Source organism: Protopterus annectens, chromosome 16.part0 (assembly GCF_019279795.1).
Source record: "Protopterus annectens isolate FY-2018-M chromosome 16.part0, PAN1.0, whole genome shotgun sequence".
In the NCBI taxonomy this organism is placed as follows: domain Eukaryota; kingdom Metazoa; phylum Chordata; order Ceratodontiformes; family Protopteridae; genus Protopterus; species Protopterus annectens.
The window spans coordinates 548,041,583-548,054,933 of record NC_056750.1 but is presented as its reverse complement, the minus strand read 5'-3'; the positions used below and the strand labels follow the sequence as shown (position 1 = coordinate 548,054,933).

The 13,351-nt window shown below is 40.2% G+C and overlaps 1 protein-coding gene across 5 annotated transcripts in view; it reads left to right on the top strand.

Moving 5' to 3' along the window:
* USP20 (ubiquitin specific peptidase 20) overlaps nt 1-1,042 on the top strand; it is a 5,014,215-nt gene extending 5,013,173 nt beyond the window's left edge. For all 5 annotated transcript variants that reach the window (XM_044058629.1, XM_044058630.1, XM_044058628.1 and 2 more), the window contains one exon: nt 148-1,042. The gene's annotated coding sequence lies outside the window, so the exon portion shown is untranslated. The remainder of the gene's footprint in view (nt 1-147) is intronic.
* Nucleotides 1,043-13,351: the final 12,309 nt, after the last annotated feature.

Genomic DNA, 13,351 nt, shown 5'->3' with positions numbered 1-13,351 from the left:
ATTGGATGGACTTACATTAATATGAACTTTGTGCTAGTGGTACTCAAAAGTGCTACTTTTGCTAAAACAGTATCGATAACTGTATGCCTATGCATTTGAAAATGCAGTAAAAACTCACTTAAGTAACTAATTTCTATATTTTTCTAGGTCCTGCTTGATCCTGTCATGATCTTAACAATGCAAGATTTGCACTTAATGAAGAAAATCCAGTGAGCACTTTGGAACTTTACAGTAGAAAATTAGGCTGCCCCATTAGCTATATCTTAGGACTTAAATATTTACTGTAGCTTGTTCACATAGATACTTAGTGCAAATCAAGGAACTCTGTAATTGAAAAAAAGCTTTGTGACTTATACCAACAGCAAACTGATTTACTGGTAAGTGAGGAAATTGGTGTAACTGAGCATTTAATTTATCCTCTTGCCCATTATTTATTTTGTGCTGCTCAGCCATTCTGAAGACAGGACTAAAGATAATATCATCCCAGATACATAAGCTGGCGTGTTCCCTACTGGCACTGACGTGTTTGAATATATTCACAAAATGACTTCCAAATAATGAAAATTCCTTTCTAAGAAGAAACAAATATGCATGGGACCTCTGTATTTGTGTTCCATTGATGATGGTGAAGGGAAATGGCTAAACAGATCTGTTAATACCATCTTTCAGAAACTAGTGCACTGATGTATTGCTAAAATGGCTGCAAAATCAATAAATAAGTGTAATATTGCTGCTGACCATTAAGGTAAGTTGTTAAAGGGTTAAACATATAGTTTATGTAAAAGGATGTCTGTTATTCCCAATGAGTCTGAAGCATTTTATAAAAATGTTAGTTGCAGTATATACAACTACAATCAGTGGTAAAGCCTAAGTTTATTAACTTTAATATTTCAGGTAGAAGAACAAATTTAATACTAATTTTGGCTTCCTTTTAAGTGTAGTCATTCATTCCATCACTGGTGTTTATGTGCTGCTAACTGATTCTTTGTTACTGCTCATAAAGCTCAACAATAATGAGTGTAATAAATACATTACTGCCTAATTTGAGTGGCTATGATTTTTGTGCACATCCATTTCTGTTCCTGGTAATGGCCAGTGCTGTTAATCAAGAAGTTAGAATTCTGTTGCTTTCAAGTACTCCAGTGTTTTAATGTAGTTCTTGTTCTGTAGAGTGATGCTTCGATACCCTGTGATGAATAACTTTGTAATGCTTTGCAAAACAAGAATGTTAATTTACAGAAGCCATAGCATATTTTTTGATCAGGTATAAGAGTTTCTCTGTAAAGACTTGGAAATTTTGTTGAAATGCATACCTCTCAACAGCCTGTGATTTTCAGGGAAGTCCCTGATTTTGGATCTAAATATTATTCTTTCAGGATTCCAAGATGGCTGCCCACTGTTCAGCAAGTTGATTAGAGTTCTCCCTGTGTGGAAGCAGAAATGTCGGAAAACAGCCAGCCATAGTAGTTTATTGGGGGAAAATTAATTTACTAGTTAGTACACTTTCTGGATATCAGCAAAGAAGAAATCGGGGGAAAGTAACAATATCGCTTAGAAAAGAAAAAAAACTGGTGAGGAACAGACTTTCAGCAGTTCAGGGAAAAAGCATTTCAGGTTTTTGTCTCCATACAAGAGAGAGTTTCTAGTGATTTAGATGGGAAGAATAGAAGAAGCTTTAAGTAGCTATTCAGATGAGTTCATAAAACTGCAGAAATCACTGACTGAAGAACTGTTTCAAAAAGCAGTAGAGCTCAAAGACATAATATATATCTGAAAAATCTGAGATTTTCTGCTGACACAGAGAAGCTGAAAAAAAGCAGGTGGGATTAATTTTATAAAAATACAAATAAGCAATTGATCTGATATTCTACTGCAGGAAAGGGCATGCTGTGTTTATACTTCAAGTCTTGTTATGAGCAAGAAGCCAGGAACTGTAGTAGTATAGATGCAATCATATCAGCAGAAGGAAATGCTTCTGACAAAATTGTCCCAAAAGGGTAAAGTGTTATCAGTTGGAGACACCAGAATGTTCATGGAAAATGATCCACTGTATACCAGGCAAAAGAGAAGTGAGTTGATCCCTGCAGTAAAAAGGATGTCATGAGGCAGGTGTGATATTCAACTTGGTATATCCAGCTGTCTTAAGAATATTTTTTTTTCAGAACCAGCAGAGGCATTTTTGATATAGAACAGGCAAAGGAGGAAATACAAAAGTATACTCAATAAAAAGTGAGAAGGTAAGTTGAAGGGAATTCTGCTTCTCATTCCTCTTACATGAGCACAGCCCATAGACAGAACTTGACAGTAAGACCTTTTCCATTGGTTGAAAGGAAAATAATTGAGTAACAGAAAAAAAGCTCAAGAGCTGATGAGAAATATACAACAGGAATACGTTGGACTTACACCAGAGACTGGTGTTAGGTGGTTGAGATGAGGAAGAAGGCCAGCAAGAATGCGAAAGTAGGAAGTGCAAAGTGTAATTTTCATAACATGCAGTTTGGACATGAGAATTGTGCTTCTCCAAGAAGTGCGGGGGGGGGGGGGAGGGTATAAGTTTGTGGACTGTGTTAAACTGGACAGAGCTTTACTTCCAACTGTCATTAATATTTCAAAGTATAATGGAGGAATTTAAGTTGTAACTGTAAGTCCAAAAGATTATTTTTTAGTAATATGTATATAATTGATGTTGAGTGCATATTATCAAGTACTTCTGTACAGTATGCAAAGATAGTTTAAATTTAAGGTGGAGGAGTCTTAACATTGACTGATTTTAACGCCAGTGATAAAGTACTTTTTTGACTAATGTTTCTGGGGTTTATACTGTAGCAAGATAAAGGCTAGATATAAGCAGAATAGTGTTGTGATCCTGGGTTGCATAGGGGAAGTGGTTGAAGTGAATTGATCATATGTACATATTAAATTATGGTTGCTCCCCTGATTTTATGTACATTGGTAGGCATGTACACTGAAGTCATTTAAAAATATAGTTTTCTAGTATTTGAACATGCATTACAGTTGCATAATCAATTCAAGGATCAGATGACCTTTCTCTACCAGCAGTGCTCTGCAGTTCCAGTTAAACTGTTTGTAGCCGCAGGCAGTTAATCAGGAAATAATTCAGATATGATCTCTGAGACATCTGTATTGGGAAACAACAAAATTAGTACTTAAAGGGGAAGTAACAAGCATTTCAGTGAAAATAACTTTTGACACATTGAAGGGAATTCAAACAGATGAATTCCTAGTAGCAGAACTCAATTTATCATAAATTACAGCAATGCAAAATATGTTCATTTAGTTATAGTTAGCGCTGTCTTTTTTAAGGCTAATAATCATTTAACTGAGAGTATGCAAGTTGTTTTTCACATCTGGGAGAGGAGTTGAGATGGGACAAGAGTGGATGATGTGGGTGCAGGATGGAACACAGTCTCTGTCATACATTTTCAGCATGATTAAATCTAACTCAAGAATGGTTAAAACCTGTGAGTGTAGCTGCCTTAATATGGAGAGGTACTTCCCCTTTTTGGAAAGTCTATATAGTTGTGCGTGTTTTCTGTAAGTTAAAAAGAGGTTGGGGTAAAAATGGAAATGTACATAGTTTTCTGTTTCTTTAATGTTATTTAAATGAAAAGTATGGGAGATCTGATTAATTCAAACAGACAAGAACCTGCAATTACATATAAGATCAGTCTGATAGACATTAATCTGTACATGGAAGTTGAAACATATTAAAAATATGTAATGTAGAATATATGAAAGTAAAAGTAATAGTACCATATCAAAATGACTGCCTCATCAGTCATTTCATGGGGCGTGAATGGCACTTTAGGTATGGACAAGAAGCAAAAAAAATACTGAATTATATTAGGAAATGTATGGTTACAGCAGACAAGCTTAGAAATGAGCCTGTGAATTTGGCAAAGAAAGGATTTCAGAATGGCTGTTCAGCAGTGTATCAGGGACAAAGGAACAAGGGGGAGCTAATAATAAAACTGTGAGTGGGGCTCCAATAGTAGAGGAAGAGAAGAATGACAACAATGGTAAGTTTGTGGTAATAAGTGGTTATTGGCAGGGAAGGAGGATTGTAATGGCATGAATATATATTGCACTTAAAGCTACTATTAAGGATCTTAAGAAAATAATGGGAGAGGAAATTGGCTTCCAGTAGGGAATATTATTAATGGGTAGGGAACTGGAATCTGAAACGCAGTACTGAAAAGATGCATAAGTGGACGTAAAAGTAAGTATAACAAATCAGGGTAGACACTTGGAATGAAGAATGTAAAATTATTAGTAGGAGCCTAGACAGAATTTATATGTTATTCTCCAAAGTGCAATAACTGACTTAGACTGGACAGACATTATCTGTCACAGGAGCATGGTTGTTTGAAAGATCTGAATCACTTTCAATAAATATTTCAAGCCATGCACCAGTAAAAACCAAGATAAAGATACTGGGTGAAAGTGAGACACTATTATCACTCTCCTACTTAACTATTTAAAAAGAGGAGAATTTAAGAAATGGGTATTGGAAATGATTCAAAAGTTGTTAGTTAAGATACAAACTACTTCATAGCTGAAGAGTGGGATAAAATGAAAGTGGAATATAAAATATGGTAGATATGGGAAAGAAGTAATTGGAATTATTTAGAGGAATTATCAAAGGCTAATGTATTGCAGACAATGGGAATTTTAAAGAACAAGGAACGGAACAATTGGGTGATAAAGGGAAAATAATGAAGTATTTGTATAAGATGCACGAGTTTAGAAAGGTTGCATTTAAGCAAGTGTTTTTGTAACAGTCCCAGAGCACAAAAACTAGAGTAATGACTTAGGTAGCAGAAAATAGAAAGATATGTTGCCAAATCAGGGGAGCCTGTGAACCGAAACGTAACCAGAGACCCTATTTAGGTATTAGAGATATTTTTGGAAACTCTGTGAAAGTCTGTAATGAGCAGAGGAATGGGGAAACTAAGAAAAAAAAACAGAAAAAGAAATATTTATGGAACAGTTAAATATGCCAAGGTTAGAGGAAGAGAAGTTTCAAGACTTAATAGCTAAGATGGGAGGGATTGAGTTAAAAGTGGAGATCCTTCATATATTCTCCTAATTAACCTTATTATTGTAAGGGAATGCCCTACTTATAAAATCCCACCTTACTCTGTCAGTTCTTACCTCCAGTCCTTCTTGTATCCTCATAAATAACATTACTGTATCAAGGAATGCAAATGCTTCCATTACCTTACTCATAAAAATCCTAGCTTACTCTGTCAAATGCTTTTACTACATCAAGACCCAACAACAAAAACAGTGGTATTTTCTTACATTGCACATCCTTCTGGATGCTCATTGCTTTATTAATGTCAAATGTTTGTGTCCCTTCCACAAAACCATATCGATCCTGATCTGTCAGTTTTGGCAGCACATTTGCCATTCTTTTAGCGTGTATATAAATATACTCTTAATAATTTTAGAACACTTCTCCTGTGACAAAATGATCAGTTCTGTTAAGTTAGTTATGTGAAGAGCTCCATGAGCTATGCTTTATGCAGTTTGGCTCTAGGTCTCAGTCACCCCCTTTTGTGTCTTTGTTAAGATTATATGAATGCTTATGACTGGGTGAACGGACGACTAAGAATCGGGTTCCAACTTGATGTCTGTATTTTTTGTATTTTTTGTAATTTAGTTTGTCAGAGGTCAGGGATGCTTAGTGTTTACAGATGGTGAGACAGTTGAGTACATGTCTATTTTTGGGTAGTTATATACAACGCACACTTGCATCTTGATGGTTCTCATGGTACCAGGCTGCAACAGCATAATAGCATTTCTTTCAGCCTGTGCGTTCACGGACGTTTGATTTTGTGGATCCCGCTGAGGTGGAGTAGCGGTTAATTATGGTTGCTGGACATGGAGGGCAATTCTGAGAGACTTTCAAGTATGGTATGCTGATGGTTGTAGCTAGAGATTAACAGCTCACTCTAGTGTTTCTTATTGACTGAAGTTTTGTTGATGGATCACACAACTTCATGATTTTTAATCCAGTGAGATAGCGAACATGACATCAGCACGAGCTGCCAGGATGCATACATACATCTAGCGACTTATATAGAGTGTTAGGTTTCAGTTATTGGGTGGTGATCTTAGACAATTTCGAAGGAATTGTTGAGGAAGTTGATGTGTGATTAATGCTTTTGCTTATCTGTATGTTTCGCTGCTGCCCATGTGCATATTTTTGCTGCTATGTATTTGCACTTTCACTCTCTTATAGCATTCATATTGGCAGATACAATTCGCATTTTTTATTGGAGTAGGAAGAGCTTTTGACGAGGCCCTATGGAGACCACAAATAGCGTTAGGCATTGCATTTTATGACATGTTAGCGTTTTTATGTCAGTGTGTATTTTATGTTTAAGATATTTTTACACAATTCTTGATTTCAAGTTCTACTTATGTCTGTTGTGGCTTTATGCCATTTTTGTATACATCCCAGCTGTTTTCAGTAGCTTTCAAGTTGATGAACAGTGCAATAGATGTTTTCAGTATTTGAGAACAGATTGCTTAGTCGATTATTCAATTATTTAATAGTTAATTGTTCAATCAGCTGTATATTTTATTGGAGAGGTGTGTCTGTTTCAGAACATATAAGTACTGCATTTTAGATTTTTATTCTGTATTAAGGATCTGAAGAAGCGTGTTTTACACGCGAAAGCGCTTGTCCGATTAAAGTTTTTGATTTTATCCATTTATTGTGGTGGTCCGTTCCAGTTTGTCCTGAGTACATTTGGTTTTGGTGTTTGGAGCAGACCTTTGGGCAACAGCGTCTCCTTGTTGTTACATACTCTTAATAATCATGGTTTAAAATTGAATTGGGTCTGTATGAAGCTGGGTGTGACTGCTCTTTACAGTCTTTGGTTAATACAGCCACCACAGCTTTCTTTCAAGATGTTGGTGCTTCCCATCCTTCTAAAATACTGTAGAGTCTTCCAGAACATTACTTTCTTCCCATCTAATAGCCAAGCTTCCACAGGAATGCCGTCTGTTCCTGGAGACTCCCCTGCAGATGTGACCATTTTTATCTCATCTCCTCCTGTCTAATCTATTAGTTGTTGAGACTCATCTACCTCTAACCTTGGCATAATTAAGTCTTCCATGAAAAATTCCATTTGTACTCTTTCTTGATTTCCACATTTCACTGCTTAATACAAATTTTCGTAAAATTTCTGAAATATCGCCAATACCTATATAGGATCCATTGTTATTTTTCTTATTCTAGGCTCCCTAAGTTTGACAGCAACCCTTTTTGCGTTCTGTTTCACAAGTTGTTGTGTTAAAAGTTTTTGTGCTCTGGAGTTATCAAATAAATTGTTGCTTAACAGCAATGTTATTAAACCTGTGCATATTATACAAATGCTCCCTAGTTTTCTTTTTAGAACTCTGCAGTTGGATCTCTTCTTGTTCTGTGAGATTTCCCTTATTTTGCAATAGGGTAACCTTTGTCAGCCTCCTTAATTCGTATTACACCAAGGGTCTTCACAAAGTGCTTGGCCCATGTTATAGCTTTCTGCAGAACACAGGGAATTAAAATTTTCCCTTACCTAGATGACCTTCTGATTCAGGCTCAGTCCCCAAAGCTACTTCGAGAAAACCTTTCCCTCACTATTGGCCTTCTACAGAGTGTAGGGTTCACTGTAAATTTCCAGAAGTCTTCCCTCATCCCGTCACAAGATCACATTTTCATTGGATGCAAGATACAAACAGACAAAATGCCAGCCTCTCTTCCAGAAGAGAAAGTTTTGTTCCTTATTTCCTACTTTCAGAGCATTCTCCTCTCCAGTCCTTGACAGCAAGGGATTTTCTTCATCTGTTAGAGTACATGGCTTCCACTATCCCCATGATACCCTTTGCAAGATTAGACATGAGGAAGTTGCTAAGAACAGTATGGATGCAGCACTTACACCCCTAAGACTTTCTGATTCCACTCCTGCCTTGTTTAAAAAGGGAACTAGAATAGTGGATTCACCAGGTAAACAGAAACCCAGGCCTACCACTGCAGCCACCCCTTCCTTCCCAAGAGTTATTCACAGATGCTTCAGACACAGGTTGGGGTGTAACTCTCCAAGCCTGGAGAGTCCGAGATGTTTGGTCTCCCAAGCAGGCCAAAGAACATAGTGTGAAGGAGATGAGGGCTCTGATTCTGGCAGTACAAATTTTCAGGAGCAGCCTTGCTCTAGGAGTGCTGAGGTGGTTCACAGACAATACCACAACTCTTTGGTACATCAACAAGCGGGGAGAACGAAGTCCTATATTCTATGCAGACTAGCCCTACTTGCTTGGGAATTAGCCTTACAGTCAAATTTCCATACAGGCAGATGCTCTTCATCTCACATTGCTGCAGTCCTTACACTTGGGTAGTCCGCTGTCCTCGGTCGGCCCGAATATCAAAGTATTAGGCTGACGTCGGTCAAGGCGCTTAAGACTGACATCAGGACGTCAGGATACAAATGCGCATGACCGACGTCATATCCTCAGTCTTTTTTGCCGCATGGTCCGATGCAGAAGCAGTGTTGCAAGTGCCGTTCGGCGTTCTGAAATTTTTCGAATTCGGAGTTTCAGACCGAGTCAAAGTTGGCTAAGTACCCGTTAGAATATTTTAGTTTTTCTTGCCTCAGTGGTTTACCGGATGTCAGAAAAAGTGAATAACTGTATTTCTTGTGGGAAGCAGATACCGCATAGGGACTATCATACTTTGTGTATTCCTTGTTTGGGGCCTGAGCACGACGTTGTTGGGTGTCGCTTTTGTGCTAGGTTCAATAAGCGCACTATTAAGCGAAGGTTAGATTGTGCCAGGTTGGTCTTCGGGAAGCGGTGCAATTACAATATGCCGTCGGATGCTCCGACGCCCGCTTCTTCGAAGAAGCACAAGGACAAAGCAGCTAAGCCCAGGCAGGAAGAGTCGTCCGTACCGGACGCTGGTCCTTTAGAGGCGTCAGTGGAACCGGTGGTTCCACCGGAGGCTTCTCTGGAGTCTCAGGGGGAGACTTTGATATTGCAGGATGTGGCCTCTCAGGAGGCAGGTCAGGCTGAAGGGGCTTCTCAAGTTACTGTACTCCCCTCCCTTCCTAGGGTGGTTAGGCCCTCTCCTTCTGTTTCCAAGGCTTCTCCCAGAGGCAGGCCAGGGTTAGCTTCTGTTGGTGTCACTCCTAGTTCTACAGGATCTGTGCCCAAGAAGCACATGCTTAAAATGGCAGAAGATTTAATTACTTTGATTAGAGGTTCTTTGCCCCCTCCTGATAAGAGGCCTAGGGTGGAACCAGAGGTGGGGAGTTTTGAGCAGGCTTCGGATGTTTCAGAGTCTTCGGCTGAAGACTTGCAGGAGTACTCTCCTTATTCTGATTCTGATGTAGATGATTCGACTCCTTCTGCTTCTCCTCCAGAGGATTTTTCTTTTTCAGAGACTCTTCATTCCATGAGGGAACATTTTAAGTGGGAAGGTCAGGACTTCTCTGATTCCAGGAAAAGGCTTAGGGAATTTTTGCTTTTACCCCAGCATAGGCCTTTGGCTGTACCACCTGTTCTGGATGTTGTGGAAGATGTGTTTGCAGAGGCTTCACTTAATCCTGATTCTTTGCCTCCTGCTCCTGTTAAACCGGATAGGTATTACAGGGTGCCTGAGGCTCATAAATATCTTTATAAGAGTCCTAGGGCGGACCCAGAAACTGTTAGTCAGGGACCTAAGGGTGTCAAGGCCTCTGTTGTAAAAAATCCGGTTCCTCCAGATAAAGAGGCTAGGGCTTTGGATAGATGGGGAAAGAAAGTCTATACTTCTTCCACCTTAGCTATGAGGGCTTTGAATTGCCAGTTTCACATGTTGAAATATCAAAATTATCTTCTGACTCAATTGAAGTCTAAGGTAGATGCTCTGGTGGAAGGCATTGAGTGTAAAGAATTACAAGATTTGGTACATGTCTCTGAACAGGTGGGTAAGCATTCTTTACAATGTGGTTTTGATGCTGTACAGGCCTCGTCCAGGGTGGCTGCCACTGGGTCAGTTCTTCGCAGGCACGCCTGGCTGAGGGATCAGAATTTATCTGACCATGTTAAGACAAGGATTTTGGATGCTCCTTTACAGTCTGATGTGTTGTTTGGTTCTCCTGTGGAGTCAGTTTTGAAGAAAATGGAAGACAAGGCTAAGTCTATGCAGGCTGTTAAAGATTTTTTGCAAGTTCAGCCTCCGAAGTTTAGTAGGAATTGGCCTGCTAAGGGGTGGACGTACCCTTCTTATGATTCACAGTCTAGGGGTAGATCTAGACGTGGTAGGGGCAGAACTCAGAGCTCCTTCAGACCTAGGACAGGGAGTTCTCCTGCACAATCTTCGGGTGAGGGCAGGGGCCAGTCCTTTCGTAAACAGGCCCAATGACCTACCTTTTCAGCTGCCAGATTCTTCTTGCCTGGCAGCACCTTTGGGAGGAAGGTTGGCACTCTTCAAGGAAAATTGGAGTTTGATTACCCAAGACAGATGGGTATTGGATATCATACACCAAGGTTACAGGTTTTATTTCCATACCTTGCCTCCTTTCAAAGGCATGCCGGACGTTCCTCCTCAGCAAAGACTAGAGGCTCACAAACAAATTTCTCTGCTGCTTCAAATAGGGGCCATACAACCGGTCCCTCTGCCAGAAGTGGGCCAAGGATTTTATTCTCGCCTGTTCCTAGTACCAAAGAAGGGGAGCACGTGGAGACCAATTTTGGATTTATCTATCCTCAACACTTACCTGGACATTCCCAAGTTCAAAATGTTGACGTTACAACAGCTTTTACCTCTGCTGGGCAAAGATCACTGGATGGTGACTCTGGATCTCAAGGAGGCTTACCTTCATGTTCCTATCAGGCTAAGTTGCAGGAAGTATCTGCGTTTTCGGGCTGGGACTTCTCATTATCAGTTCTCTGCATTGCCCTTTGGCTTATCTACTGCGCCCAGCGTGTTCACGAAGGTTCTGGCTCCAGTGATAGCTTTCTTCAGGCTAAGAGGAATACAGATTTATCCTTATTTGGATGATTGCCTGATTCTGGCCCAAGGAAAGGACGAACTTCTTCATCATTTGCAGTATGTGATAGCAGTGCTAAGATGCCTGGGGTATTCTGTGAACGAAATAAAGTCCAGTCTAGTACCCTCTCAGGACATGTGCTTTCTGGGTGTGAGACTGAATACAGCATCCCAGATGGCCTTTTTGACCCCGGACAAACAAAAGAATCTTTCTCTTTACTTCCATCACTTGTCTCATCAGTCCAGGCTGACTGCAAGGACAGTCCTTCAAGCCTTGGGGTTCATGGCATCTTGTATTCTGGTGCTTCCCAATGCCAAACTGCATATGAGGAAGCTACAATGGTATCTCAAAATGTATGGACACAGCACTGCCAAGATATGGACACTGTCATTCAGATAATACCTTGCATTCAAAAGGAATTTTTGTGGTGGGCTCAGGAATGTCACCTAAACAAGGGACTCTCTGTGACCCGGCCAGAGGCGAGTCAGATTCTAACGACAGATGCCTCAGACAAAGCTTGGGGAGCTCATCTAAATGGAAAGTGGGTACAAGACACGTGGCCTGCCAGACTTCAACATCTACATATCAACTTGAAGGAGATGTTAACAGTCCAATTTGCATTAATAGCTTTCAAGGATTTACTTCTTCCAGGGCAGGTGTTGGTTCTAACAGACAACACAACTGTCATGTGGTACATCAACAAGCAAGGGGGAACACATTCTTATCCTTTATGCAGACAAGCAATGATTTTGTGGGAGACTGCTCTCAGTTTACAGATAAATCTTCAGGCAAGGTTTCTGCCGGGAGCACAGAACTCCTTAGCAGATGTGTTGAGCAGACAAATTATGGATCCCCACGAGTGGAAATTGGATCCTCATGTATTTCAGAAATTGACAGTGTTATGGGGAACTCCAGACATAGATCTGTTCGCTTCTCCACTAAACTACCAGCTGCCAAAGTTTTGCACAAAAAGGTTTCATCCCACAGCTTGGAAAGTGGATGCTCTTTCATTCAGTTGGAGCAAGCTTCATGTGTATGCCTTTCCACCTCTGCCTCTCCTCCCAAAGGTACTCCTGAAGGTCAGACAGGACAAGCCAAAGATGATTTTAATAGCTCCGGATTGGCCTCGACAGCACTGGTACCCATTACTGAGAAGTCTGGTACGGGAGCCTCCATGGCCTTTACCTTCGATTCCACACCTGCTGTCTCAGGAGAACAGTCATTTACTCAATGTCAAACTTCACTCTCTTCACCTAACAGCCTGGCATATTCTGTTTTGAACCCTGGAGGGTCTCAGCTTCCACAGCAAGTTTTGAATGTTATTTTGGAGGCCAGAAGGCCTAGTACAAGGAAAGTGTACGCAGATAAATGGAAGAGATTTTTATTTTGGAGTACAGCAAAGGAATTTGATGTTTCTGAGCCTAATTTAAGTGTGGCTCTTCAATATCTTACTGAGTTACTGGACAAAGGTTTGTCCTTCTCTTCTATTAAGGTTCATGCTGCAGCAATTTCTGCTCACTATGACTGTGACCCACCATTGTTTTCTCATCCTTTGTTTAAGCAATTCCTTAGAGGGCAAAGAATATAAGACCCCCACGTAGAGCTCCTACTCCTGCTTGGGATCTCAATTTTGTGTTGGAGAAACTCACTCTACAACCTTTTGAGCCTGCAGCTACTGCTGAGTTGAAATATTTATCATGGAAGACTGCTTTTTTGTTGGCCATTACCTCTGCAAGAAGGGTTTCTGAATTACAGGCCCTTATGGCGGTTGAGCCTTTCTTAATTTTCCATAAGGATAGGGTATCTTTGCATACTAATCCTTCCTTTATGCCTAAAGTGGTTTCTAGTGTGGCTTTAAACCAAACTATTCATTTGCCTACATTTTATGCAAACCCCCAAAATAAAGGGGAAAAGATTTTGCACACTTTGGATGTACACAGACAGTTGTGATATTATTTGAGCAGAACTAAAGGGTTCAGGCAGTCTCAGCAGTTGTTTGTTTCATTTGCTTTGGGTTCTCAGGGCAAGCCTGTGTCAAAACAAACTATTTCTAAGTGGATTGGGTTTTGTATTGCTTTCTGTTATTCCCGTCATGGTAAGGAGATTCCAGCTGGGATTAGGCCTCATTCCACTAGGGCTACTGCCACTTCTACAGCTTTTTTAAGGGGGGTGGCAACTAAAGATATTTTGTAGGCAGCTACTTGGAGTTCAGTGCATACTTTCTCTAAGCATTATCACCTTCCACTTTACTCTAAATCTAGGGCTGGTTTTGCCACTGCAATTTTACAGGGCATTTTGGCAGCTCC